Source organism: Mytilus galloprovincialis, chromosome 7 (genome assembly GCF_965363235.1).
Source record: "Mytilus galloprovincialis chromosome 7, xbMytGall1.hap1.1, whole genome shotgun sequence".
Lineage (NCBI taxonomy): Eukaryota > Metazoa > Mollusca > Bivalvia > Mytilida > Mytilidae > Mytilus > Mytilus galloprovincialis.
Window position 1 is genome coordinate 17,125,932 of NC_134844.1, and position 14,661 is coordinate 17,140,592.

Below are 14,661 nucleotides of genomic sequence, written 5' to 3' on the forward strand. Positions count from 1 at the left end.
AGTCTTGTTTATACGAAAGACATTGCTGGTGTACAAACCATTAGCCCTGTGTCTTCGATGAGTATTTTTTTTTAATCTAATTTAATAAGTTTATTTTAATAATTGATAAAATATCTATACACAATGTATATATATTCACCAAGTAACTTTGTTAAATGTATATACATTTTATTTATATCGTAATCGGACTTTTCTTGTTGTTCCTTAATTTATTTTTATCGAACATGTTATAGTTATCCCGATTTATGTATATATATTTTTATGAATTACGTCGTAAACTTTACCATTGTTTTATTTTGCCTTATGTTTTCATGTTTCGATAGTTTAAATGTATTAAGTTTTATACCGTTTTTTATTGTGCATCATCATTTTTGAAATATGTTTAATACTAAGTATTTGTTTGCAAGATACATATGTCATTAGTATTTTATTCATTCAGGATATGTTTTGTTTTTGTTTTGTGTTAGTAAAGTGATGTCCCATTGACGAAATATGTTATAAGTGATGTCACCTGGAACATTATATCATTTATTAATTGTTTCATGACGACGTTTTACCAAAATTGTATGTCCAAAGTAAATTATTATAAAGAAGATGACCTCCTTACTAGTCCTATAGAAAATGATGTTGATTAATATATTGCAAACAGTTACTTAAAGAATGTTGGTGAGGCAAATTCCCTTGATATACTTGTCCTTTTTAATGATACCTTTTTTTTTCACTGTTGTACCAACAACAGAAGAGTACAAAGGACATTTAAGTTTTAATTCACAGTTAATTATTTCTTTTTCCCCAATTAAATGAGAACAAAATAGTGACAGAGAGACAAGTTAACCGCTAACGTGAAATCATCAAGTTAAGTTTTTTGGTGTAAGCTAGTTTACATTAAATATTTGTTTCTAATCAAATTGGAACTTAGTTCAAATGTTTGTTATTGTGTCAGCTTATTTAACTAGATACCAGTGTAGGGTTTAGGTGCGGAAATTGCTATGTAATAATCATGTTAATTTGTTGAATAAGTTACAAGTAGTTCAAATGAAGAGAGAGTTGTTCACGTCAGCTTGAAACTTAATTAAGTTCAATTTTAAAGATCGATTTTAAGAATACATACCTTATTAGGGTTTGTGACAATATTTTGGGTTTCATTAAACATTCAAATGTAGTAAAACGGGCGAGTAATTCTATTCAACAGACATATAGTGTTGTTTTACTCATTATATGCTCCGATGGAGTTCAAAGCTTAAGCAATAACAATCGTGTCAGCATTTTCAGAATGTTTCATTGTGTAAATGTTTGGCAATAATTATACAATTGTGATGTATCTTTCGTACAGTGATTTAGTAATGGAACGATTCCCTTTATATAAAATGCTGGTCATTTTAGCAAATAAAATTGTACATGTAATATATTCAATGTAAATATTGTATGTTTGTATTGTGTTCTGTGTTGTTTAAGTGTGTTTTAGTTTTATACTGCAGATATAAAAAAAAATCGAAACCATATTCTCGAAAGGAGTCCAATCTGGAATTTCATGCACAAATAAGTTTATCACAAATTAGAACTATCACTCGGGCAGATATAACACTGTCCCTAACAAGAGTTTGTTTGAAATCATGAAACAAAAATCCGTAATAGAACCACATTTGATATCACAAAAATATCTGCATAATCCTTTTTTTTTCTATTAAAAGAAAAAAGATATGAGCAAACTACTTTTTGGTCCGTCCCTTCATCCAAAAAATAGTCAGATAATACCAATCTTTAGATCTTAGTCAAACAAATTTTGTTTCTCATACTTATTTCTCTATATTTGCAAACAAAATGTCGTCTGGATTATGCATGATTCTTGTCTTTCATAAACAACTATATTTACAACTATAACGTTAAAGACTACTCATTATCCTGTGCCAGCTTAACATGTAACTCTCAAAACTTTAAAGTACAAAATTCAACTGATGTTTTTACTATGCAGAATTCAATATTTTAATCTTATTGAAGCGAAGACTATGCATCATTATATTACCACTTGAGGCAATTTGGTTGTGCTTTATTTAACATGTACAATGATGTTTTTGTTATTTGTTCTGTAACTTAATTGTAGACTTGATCTTTTTTTTAAGATCAGAAACTGGATACTGTATTTTTGATGCAAATGAAAAAATAGGTAAAATTGTAAACTTGTAAACTGGATGCATTACCTTGATACCAACTGCAACATAGTAGAAATCCTTTTACAATTATCGGATTTTTGTTCAGTGTTATTCACTATGCGATATTGTCGGAAAGAAAGGAGCCTTCGAAAAAGACAATACGGACATATGAAACATGTTTGATGATTTTTTCAATTTTGGTAGCTTGAAAATTTTGATATAATAAAACTTTTATTGTGATATCCGGTTGAAGTAAGGGAATTGCTTGACACTTCTAATGTTTTTTGCAGTGGAAAGGTCATGCAAGAGTGTTTAAGGTAGTAGATGATTTGAATAGAACACATTTGAAATACCTTTCTCAAATTACCAATTATAAATTTGTGAATAATGGTAAACCTTAATTTCCAAATCCCTCACGGACCTGACCTTTGACAGATTTTGGATATTATGTTTATGAATATCTTAGTCATTTAGATTTTTACAAAAGAGTTTTGTTTCCCTACTTGGAATTCAAATGGTTGGTTTTGTTCTCTTCTGGTGAAAGGAAATGACTCTAATGGCGCATTAAATCTTTAAAGTGTTAAATATATTACAATGTTTATTAATAAAGCAATAAATGTATTCCTTCGATGCATGTTTTGCTTGTGTGCTAATTGAATTACTCTTATGATGTGCAGCATTACTCAGTTTCTACTATGTACATGTTAAAGTTCGAAATGGACAAAATGACTGCTGGGCAGTTTTACTTGCGGTTCGTCATTATCAGGGACATTTTGTCAAAAACATATTTGCACTGTAGATGTTTTTCCTTTTTTACACATCTTGACTGACATTTTATTACAATAAAATTATTTTCCTTTGAATAGATTTCTTTTTATGAGTGAAATGAAAAGAGTTCATATGAAAATCCACCGCAATGACACAATTCAAATAATGATACATGTACATGTTTGTTAGAAACACAAAGAACAACAGATCGGAGACACTAGAGAATATACACAACAAAAAAGACCTGTACAAAGTATCCATGTATGAATGAAGAAGGAAACTTAAAGGTATACGTCATTTTGACATTGTGTTAACACATACAGATGAAATATAAAACATTAGAATAACCATTGGAGGAAAAAAATAAACATACAAAATAATGAAAGAACAATAACAAAAACTACCAGTTGAAGCTAAACTCAATATTGCAAAAAACACGAATAGAATATAGAAATATAACCACACGAAGAAAACATACAAATTTAACCACACTTATTAAAGATATAAATGTTACAACATAAATAAAAAATGGACTTGAAAAGGATGAAATATGTTTCTTTTCTTGTCATCATCCTGAAGCAACAATATCGAATAGAAAACGTCGATAAAATTGCTAATACAAAAAAAAAATACAGTTGAATACAACTAGAGTATTTCTCGAAAACAAATATCAACATTTTATTAAATGTGTATTCATTTGACAGTATGTATACTCATGAATATTAAAATCTAAAAAAAAATATACGCAGAACAAATGTGAGCATTTCAGAAAAAAGAAAAAAAAAAAAAAGAAAAATAAAATAACAAAAAAAAAAATGAAAAACAAGAAACTTTCTAAAACTAGACTAAAAAGATACAAATGCAATCGTAAGAATAAAATATTATTTATAACTTATATATAGTAATGTTCCATTACTTTATTTGTATCATCCCTGGGCAATAGTATCAAACGGTAGACAGTGAAAATAGGAGTTTTTAAGGGTTTGTCTTGAAAACTACTGTAAAAGAGAGGCGAAGGATACCAACGGGATATTCAAACTCATTAGTCACACAACAGTTAACAAAAACACAACATAGAAAACTTAACACTGAGGAACATGAATCCCATCAAAATCTGAGGCAGATCTTAAATGCTTTTTTTTTGGCTATTATCTTTGGTCCGATTTAGTTATTCTATAGCCCTTTAACTATTTTATACACCTTGGCTTTCAAATATTTGACTTTGAGTGATCATGATAAAGGTAAACTTAGAACTTTCGGAACATAAAATGATTTTATTTCGTACAACATCGCTCAATATCGCTGATGGTGAATTAGCACCAGGTCAATAGTCAGTATTTCTGTATGTATTGGCATGATGTATTAATTTTGTTTTTACTGAACTTGTCTGTTTAAAAATTTATAGATTATAAAGAAACAAAGGTTTTGATTCCTTCGGACACATAAGATGTTTTTGCTGATATCTTACGTCATTTTTGGTGCAATAGATCTTAAACTGTTTCGGTTCTGATACAGTATTGACTGTTAAGTATTTTGCTTAGACCTTTTCTTATGAAGATATATTAAAAAAAGAACTTCGGACGCAAGAAATTCACAATGCATTTTTGTTCATTTGTTATCTCCTTTAGATTTATAGTAAGCTAAAAATTCTTTATCAGACATTTAGAGATGAAATGGTTATATAATATACTAAGTAACTCTATATTCATACGCATTTTAAACGCATATTGGAATTTTAGGTCAAAGTAATTAGAAAAGTTGAACAAAAAACATATGATTACAAATGAATATCTTAAACACATTAGCCAGGATTTTATCACCATCAAAAAGCAAGAATTCTATTCGATGCTACTGCTTGCATTTGCAGGACCAGTAATCAGCAATTTTACTCGTGCATGATATACTTCCCAAAAGATCAATTAATGTAAATATACCATGCAGATCGGTAGTTTTGTTACTATTTTTTGACTGTTTCGAAATACCAAGATTTATAATCACAGACATAGATATCCTCAGTTGTATTTGGAACAACCTGTTTGAACTTTTAGTTTTCAACTTTATGTTTGAATAGCAACTGTTTTTGATATGTGCGTTACTAGTGGGTCTTATTTAGCTGAAAAACGTGTTTAGCCAGGTACATTCTTTTGTGTAATGGCAATTTTACTTAGAATATCCATAAATTCATCCCATTGCTTTCTACATAAGAAACATCAATTTCAACCATTCAGAAAGCACGTGTTTCCGGAGTTGTTCTGCACAATTCAACAAACCACCAACAGCAGTATGTCACTAGCGATAAAAAGTACTTAAACAATCAAAAATACTACGCATACAGTGATTTGTTTGAAAAATAAATAGACCCTTCATCTAAATGCACGACCAAAATTCCTATATGAAAAGACTACATTTCGAACTTCATTCGTTTTTATGTTTTCATTTATTTGTTTCTATTCAATGTAACTATATGAGACTTTAAACTAACCGAGTACATTTGTCTCCGAATCTAAAAGAGTGTTGATAATTTCGTTCTAATATTTGCAGGTAAGTTTTTGAACAAGTGAAATATGCAATTAAACGACCGATTTATGTTGTTTTAAATGGTTACTTTCTGGTACGCTCTTCCTAACGGGTGACTTCAAGAACACTTTTTTACAGTAGAGTTATTTCCCGTTTACCAGGAGATGCGGATAGCCAAAAGTAGTGTTTCAAAAATTTATTCTAATATTAAATTTCATTATAACTAGCTACATATATACATAGTTTTAGAACTAAATGAAATTCAGTATTAATATTTTGTTCAATAATAATATAGGGTTATTGCATGAATATTGGGGAATATTGTCCCGAGTAGAATTTTATATTGCACGAGCTTGGGAGTGCAATATATGTTCTACGAGGGACAATATTCCCCAATAATCATGCAATAACCCTTTTATTGTATAGCAATATAATATTTGAAAGAAAAATTGGTTTAAACTAAGATTTTGACGTTGATGACGTCATGAATTTTGAAGATTTATTGCACTAGTTCAATATTATCAGATTATTACATGGCATTTTTCATATCGCATGTATTATCAGCCCTAGGTTCAATATCAGCCCAAGAGCCGCATGGCTCGAGGGCTGATATTGACCGAGGGCTGATAATACATGCGATATGAAAATGACATGTTATGATCTTTTTATCATATGCTTCAACAGTAGAGAAAAATAACAGATTCATATATTGATCCTTCTACGTGGTTCCCGAAAAGAAGTTGAAAGAGTAAAAAGTTTAGGGACGTCGGACCAAAATTTGGTTCATTCAATATGAAATCTTTCTATCATATGCCTCAACAGAGAGAAAAAAAAAACATTTTAATATAGACAAATCGACAAAAAAAAATAATTCAACAATAAACATAATGAGCATTGTTTAGAAAAGTCAACTTTTTTAAAGTAACTTTCTAAATAATGTTTCAGAAAAACTTCAAAATGCATTTATTCAATATATTTTAAAAATTTTTTTTTTTTTAATTTAATTTAATTATTTTACACAACATACTTTCCAGTATTCAAATAATTGTTTTGTACACTACTTTGTAATGTTTTTCACTGAAAACGTAGCATTGAGGTGTAGTTTCCGGAATTTGCCGAGTTTCACCGGAATGCCATGTGATAACGTTACGGAAAGGCATGTGATAACAATCGAAGCATGTGATAAACTTTTCATATCAGCCCGCTAAGCACAAATTCGAAAAATATGGAAAATACGTTAATTTAAAGCTATTATCATACGGTAAAAATCATATGTTATTTAGTCTAAGTATATGATAATAGAATTTATTGCACGCTAACTTTTGGTTACTTTCTGTGGGAAATATTATATTGCTATACATTAAAAACGCATATATGTTTTGAAACTCGATATATTAATTAGGAGAAGTAATAAATGTTCTATTGTACATATAAAAAAGAAGATGTGGTATGATTGCCAATTATCACAAGAGACCAAATGACACAGAATTAATCAACTATCGGCTATCGTACGGACTTCAACAATATGCATAGCACATAAGGTACAGTGTATGTAAAACAATTCAAACGAGAAAACTAACGACCTAATGTATTTACAAAATAATGAGCAAAAAACAAACATGTAAGACAACAACAAACGAAGACCAATGGCTGAATCAAGGGCTTCTTGGAGCAGGCACATACTCACAGAGTAATTTGTTGAGATTTTGCTGAAATTTCAGATAACTTGTTTTCCCTTTACGTGTTTAAAACGCATCATAATTTGTTATGTTAATTATAAACGGTTACAATGAATTATATTAGATATTTGGCTATCCTACTACTTCTTCTTTGACAATGTGTTCTCGAGTCGAGTTATTTTTTTCCGAATGTAATCGCTCTGTTTGGAAAAAATTACCGTCGACTCAGAAACAAAACTTTTTAAGGAGATATGGTACTATGACAGACAATTATCTGACATACACATTAGCTAAAATTAAGTGAATGTTAGCAAAAGTAATTGGTCACTGTAATGCCTTTAACAAGTAGAAAACCCCACACCATATAGTCAGCTATAAAAGGTCCCGACAAGACAAAAATGAAACTATTCAAACAAGGAAACAATAAAACCAACGGTCTGAAATATAAGATATCAACAAAAGAAACATGTATGTAAAACTGGTACCAACCATGATATCTGAATTATAGGAACCTGACCTGGGAGGGGGACAGTCAAAATGATGTCTTGGGGCAAAACGTGTTAATTTATCTGCCTTCAAACACTGGGCAGAGGTATAACAAGATACTTTAATCAACGAGACATACATGTAATGAGTAAAAAATGTCATAAGCAGGCATACAGTTGTCAACATAGAACTGTTGAAGGTTTTATTATGTCTGTTTTTTTTCACATCCCTTTGTCAGTATAATGAAATTTTATGAAACTGTCATGCAACGGAGAGGTTTAGCTAGCTACAAAACCAGGTTTAATTCACCATTTCTACACAAAAAATATACCACTACCAAATTATGAACATGATATTTGTTATCCATTCGTGTGATTGATTTGCGCTTTTGGCTCCGCCATTTTTAAATTACGGACTTTCCGTTTTGAATTTTCCTTGAAGTTTACGATTTTTATTTTACTCCTTACAGCACACATAAAAAATTAACACAATATAATAGACTCACATTTTTGTGAGAAATTTCAAATATTAAAAGGATTTTCATCGCAGAAGTTGAATTTCAAACACAATTCCGGCCCTAAGCTGTCCTTTGAAAAAAAAAAAAAAAAAATGGGGTGGAGGTTGGCAGGGTCACCTAGAATCGTTCCTTCCTTATATATATCTAGGTACTGTCTTGACTTTTATTTTTATATACATGTGCCACTACAAACGTATACTAGTTTGCCCCAAACCCACCTTATTCAAATTCCTGGATCCGCATCTGTAGATGACTTCTATATACTTGTTCACATTTAAAAAAATAAATAACATTATTGCGTTATCATATATAAAATCGCGCATATAAATTAAAAAAAATATAGTTGACATACATGTAATGCAAGAAAGATATGAGTATAATTCCAATGGAGCACTTGGACGCACTAAATTTTGTAGTGTGTTATTTGTATTTGGTAAAGACACAATTAAAGTATTTTTGTCATTAGAACAGGGTCTTAAATAAATCAAAAACATTAAGTTTTGTTGACGCAGTACATTTAGAAAGCCTCATAAATGCTCAGTAAAGGTGAACACAAAGAGATAAAGTGAAACAATATTGAAGAAAAAATCTTAATGAAATCTACCGTCTTGTTTTTCATTTCATTTCATACTTTTGTCTATATTCGAGGGTATTACCATCCCAGTAGTCAGCACTACGGTGTTGACATGAATATCAATTATATGGTCATTTTAGTAAATTTCCTGTTGATAAAACTTTAAATTTCTCGTAAAACTAAGGATTTTTTTTATCCCAGTAATAGATTAACTAGGTCGTATTTGGCACAACTTTTTGGAAAATTTGGGTCCTCAATGTTCTTCAACTTTGTTTGGCTTTATAACTATTTAGATCTGAGCGTCACTGATGAGTCTTATAAAGACGAAACGCGTGTCTGGCGTATTAAATTATAATCCTGGTACCTTTGATAACCATTTACACCACTGGGTCGATGCCACTGCTGGTGGACGATGGCAGAAATCTAATTTTCATGGCTAATTTTGAAACTTTGATGCAACCATTTTTATTATTAAAAATTAACATATGAAACACTTATTTGAAAATAAATATCTGTTTTCGTTTTATATATATATATATATAGTTTTTTTTATCAATAATTTTGAGAAACTTTCCTGGAATGTCAAGAAACTTGTTAATGGACAAGTTGAAGCTTCTTTAGTATAATAATACCATTTGCAGAATTTTCTTTTTCCTGTATTGTACTGACAATGGAGTACGTTACACCTCTACACACTGTCAGTAGCTTTCACTTAGTCTAGCAAAATAGAGGGTTCCGTGGAACCTTACAGACGAATTTTAAGATTATATATCAAAATGAACTTAATTTCATTAAACGGGATTAAACGGGATTTCCACGCTGTACTGAAGACCCATTGGTGGCATTTTGGCTGATTTCTGTTCTTTGGTGTCGGGTAGTTGTCTCTTTAAATTCCCCCGATTTCCATTCTTAATTTCAGTAATCATTAAAGTAAGGAATAATCAATAACAGATCAGTAAGAATGACCATTGAGACTAAGCCAGAGCTTTACCATTAAACATATTACAGACCATAATTACTACGAATCTAGTCTCCAGATAAACCTGCTGTCATTCGTCGTATCTCTACATTAATTTTGGTGTTGGTGAATAGAATGTAAGTATCCAGAAAGTCTGCAATTATACATTCCTTATAAATCCTGATTTTTTTGTAAGAGTTTTATTATTTTCCCTCAATTTCAAAATATTGGTATTAATAACAATAACATATCTAATCATTTAAAAAAGTAAGTATTCATAATTTGACAATTATTGCACAAGGTTATATTTTCTTCATACTAATTATGACATCTCTGTGCATACATTGAAGCCTCAGTCACACCTTACCGGATAGTGAAGTGTAAGAATTGCTTAATTGAACGATCGTATGATATTTTCAGTGTCATTGTAACCGCTGTTAACACTGTAACTATGTAAAATGTTAGCAGGTCGTCCTAGCTGTCAACCCCGATGGCTAACGACATTAAATCATATAAATGTGTTCTTGTGTGAATTCAGGTTGGAAATGGTTCGAATCAGCTACTTTTAGAAATATGTTTGCTGAACACTATACCACTAAATGATATTTACCTTCCATTGTATTCAAGGGGTTAAGTATCAATTGATATTTTCTCCTATTTAATTATTTACCGGTCAACAAATATCAATCATAATATAATTCTCTCCTTTCTAATTAAGTAAAAATTAGCAAACAAGATACTTTTATTATCTGGGGACGGACAGATGTTTAATTGACCATTAATCATTTAATTTGCGGTTTTCGACAGAAATATATGTTTCAAATTAAACGATTTGATATATGTTAATCCTGAAATAGTTGTTATGTACACATACTAAGATTGTTCACTTTAGACAGTTCTACATAAATATATAAACCATATTGATAGGTTAATGTCAGACAATTATCCACTGTTTTGTAATGCTTCGAACTTGGAAGGGCGAGGTTCGAGTCTTTCAAATGTTTTGTGTTAAATTAATATTAGATATAGGAAGATGTGGTATGAGTGACAATGAGACACCTCCACATACAAGCAACACTTTATAAAAGTAAACCATTGTAGGTCAAGGTGCGGCCTTCAATACGGAGCGCACACCGAACAGCAAGATACAAATGTTAAAAAAATGTATATTGGGCCCCCCAAGATTACTAGTGTAAAACCATTCAAACGGTAAAAACTAATGGTCCAATCTATATAAAAACCAGAAACGTGTATGAACCACATAAATAGACGACAGCCACTGAACATCAGATTTATTTGATTCTATTTTGGGTTTCCAAATACACGACCCTGTTCAAACCTTATATTGAAATTGGTATGATTATAGTTTTGAGTCAAAATGGTCAAAATGGTCCTTAAATCACATTTTTTTTAATTTATTACTTCGCTGTGGCGTATTTACCGTCTAATCTTTGTAATTCATACAACCAAAGTCACCCTTACTTAAATTGAAACATGATTATGTGAGGCATATTTTTTGTCTGTACAAAGTTATGTTGAGTATACATTGTAATATCAAAACAGTAAAAATACAGAATAAAAGTGACGCAGATGAATATGTTTTCTCTATCCGGCGCTTACTTTCTGTTTGTAGTATGTACGATTACAGTGTAGGGCTCAAAACTATTGATTCTGTTGAATTTCCTATTGCTAGATCCGAGTAGCACTACTGATGAGACCACTGACGAAATTTATGTTTCAAATAGCTAACGCATATAATGGATCAAATCAATATTGTTTTCTATCAATGTTACAATATAATTAAAGGAGATGTTTTAGTTTCGTCAATAAGAAAGCAACTTAACTGCACAACAACCAGAAAGGATCTAAGCGACTAATATATAGTGTGAATAAACAGACATTTGTCTCTAGAATTCTAAGTGCGTTATTAAAACAAAAATCGTCAGAAAATACGAATGAATTGAACTGCATTTAAAGGGGGAACCCAACACTATATCATAAACAAATCCTGTCGTTTAATTTTTCTTAATTTTATTTCATTGATAAACTAGACCAACCTAAATATCTTGTAAAAAATTTAAAAGATTTGAACCGTAGGTTTAAAAGATTTGGCAACTCAAATATGGCATCTTTTACATACTAGTATAGACCAAAATTGGAAGTTTCTGAAATATGGGTATAGGGTTAAATATGTTAAAAATTCAAAAAAATATTCCTAAATTGACAATAACAAAATGTAGTTAATATTGATAGCTGAGGTGAATATTAAATCACTCATAACCTTTTCTCGTAAGTTTTTTATTCCGGATTTAAAATTTTGCCCGAACTTTAATAGGGGGTATCAGAATCAGCCCCGAAAAGTGAATGCTGTGCTTCTAGTATTTGAAAAAGAATTTTTTTTTGAAAAAAAATGTGTCGTTTAATTTTTTAAACAAACTAAGCATTTGGATTGTTATACTAGTCGGTTGTTCTTGCAAAATCTTTTTCAAAATTTAACCGTTAGATTTTTAGGCATTTAAGTTTAAAATACCCCCACCCTCAAATTGGTTCATTAAATAAGAGCAAAATCTATTCAAAAGTACATAATGGCCATATTTTTTTTCGTCTTTTGAACTAGGCCTTAGATATTTGGCATGTGGATGTACATGTTTCATCACGGGGTTAAGTGTCTTGCATCATAATGACTTTTTTGTGACCTTCAAATGTGACCTCAAGGTCAACTTTATGCTGTTTCTTTTCGTGAAAACCACAATCATGTAGACCATAACTTCTTTGCCTTTTGACCTAGGCCTTACATCTCTGGCATGTGGATGTATCATCATGAGGTGATGTGCCTTCCTAATGTTTGACCTTCATGTGACCTTGAACTTTGACCTCGAGGACGATAATTGTGTTTTTTGATAAGAAACACGTGTACGGGCCATGACTTTTATGTAATTATGAATTCATATTTATTTTAAAAATCATATTTCACAAGCTTCAATCGACCATACAAAAATATAGACATATTTTATGACATGTCAACCCATTCTATGCACACGGAATTCATAATGGACATGTGGTCACATAAAATTGTTTGAAAAAGAAATAGTTTCTATTGAAGCGCAGTGTACGTACTTAACTACTCAACAGACAGCAAAGTGAAAAATTCCTAGGAATCAAACAGTAGGAGGAGTTATGCAAAATACCAATAATGGGACGGACGGAAGGACATATGGATAGGGGTAAAACAATACCCCCCTCCTCCCCCAAAAAGGATGTAACTGATTTTTGATTTGAGATACGAGCTGTTGAAAATGAAAGCATGACAAGCCAAAAATACATATGATACATAAGGAGAAGCTTTAAAGTTTGTAGTTGCTTTACATGTTTACATGATCAAGATTTTCATTTTATTGGTCCATAGATTCATAAATATACAATTCAAAATTTAAGAACAAAACTATTCGTTCAAAGAACCACGGCTCATGAGAGATCAAATAGATCTGACTGTGCAAAATCCTTATACTGTGAAATCAAGATCGTTAAACATAGAACTTTTTAAATATTTCTGCAGAGCTCAAGGTTATGAAAATTAGATACAACTGGTTTTTAGTTATAAACAATTTCAGGATAAACTAATGAAAATTGTAGGTCCCTAAAGAATGAATACTAAAAATGCAGGAAAATGACGTCAGATAAGGGATCGAGGGTAGGAGGTAGGAAGGTCCTGATCCCGAAATCCAGGGCTTAACGACACGAAATCCAAAGTTTAAATAAATCTAAATCCTGACATCCCGAAATTCGAAAAAAAAATCCCGGTTCCCGAAATCCTGAGCTTTAAAAAACTCCCCTCCCCAATGATTACAACTAAAAAAAAATCGGGACACCATTTTTAATTCAAGCCCTCCCCCTCCCCCTCCCCCGCAATAAAATCAAATGGTATTATCCTTAGACTTTTCACTTTTTGTACTTTATTTCATTTTATGTAAAACCTAGGCATTGGCAAGTAAAAAACGAAAACAGTTATGGTCCTTTTTTATTTGTAAATATATGCAGTTGTCTCTTAACATTTTCTTACAACCCAGCATATATGAATTATTATATATCTTTTAAAACTTTATGATGACAATCCTACGAATTAATTATGATATTTATCATTTAGTGATTATTATAACCAAATTCAGTCATCTGTATATAATTACAATGTATTTGTTTCCTTGTGTTTTAAGGTGTACATAGTTACTAAAACTATACCCTTTGGGTAGTGCTCCACAATTAATGGAGGAATATACAAGAAACTGAACTGAACTGAACCTTTGACCTTTCTGTTTCCCTCCTTTTTTAACGTCCTGGTTTTCTTTTGGTAAAGTTATTTCACTGAAATTTCCCTATTATGTCTCTTTGGAGATTAATTCATGGAAAATGAGTAACTTTAAATGGATTAAAATATTAAATGAATAGCAATAGGTGTACACCTGCTCTTAGAAATAATGTAAACATTTTAATCATGATCTTTTAAAAGCTTGCATATTGCACATGATTTTAAAACGTAGCAATGAATCAGACCATGAGTAAGAGTTATCTTTTCTTAGGTGTTCTGTACCCCCTTAATCAAGCACAAAATCCTAGACAAAAACAAAATAAAGCCAAAACTCTTTTTAACATGACGAGGTTTCTGACTTGTGCTAGGCGAACATGTGATGGAGTTATAATTTGAATATTAATCGAAACCCCTTTTAATTATCATCAGTGGAGAACGAAGGTTATATTTCATACAGGAACTAATATTAAACATGTAGGAACATAATAATAAGCTATCGGTCTATGACCATATAAAGGACAGGAACCGATTTTGAAATGATTCAGAATATTTAAAAAAAAGTACTTTGAAATTACCTTCGTGTTTATCATAGCTTGCTGCTCACATCTTTTTTATATTTTTTTTTAGCTGCTTAGTCGTAATATATTATTATATTCGAGTTGTAATATAAATGGATTGAGTCTTTTCCCCCATATTTTGCCCATCCATG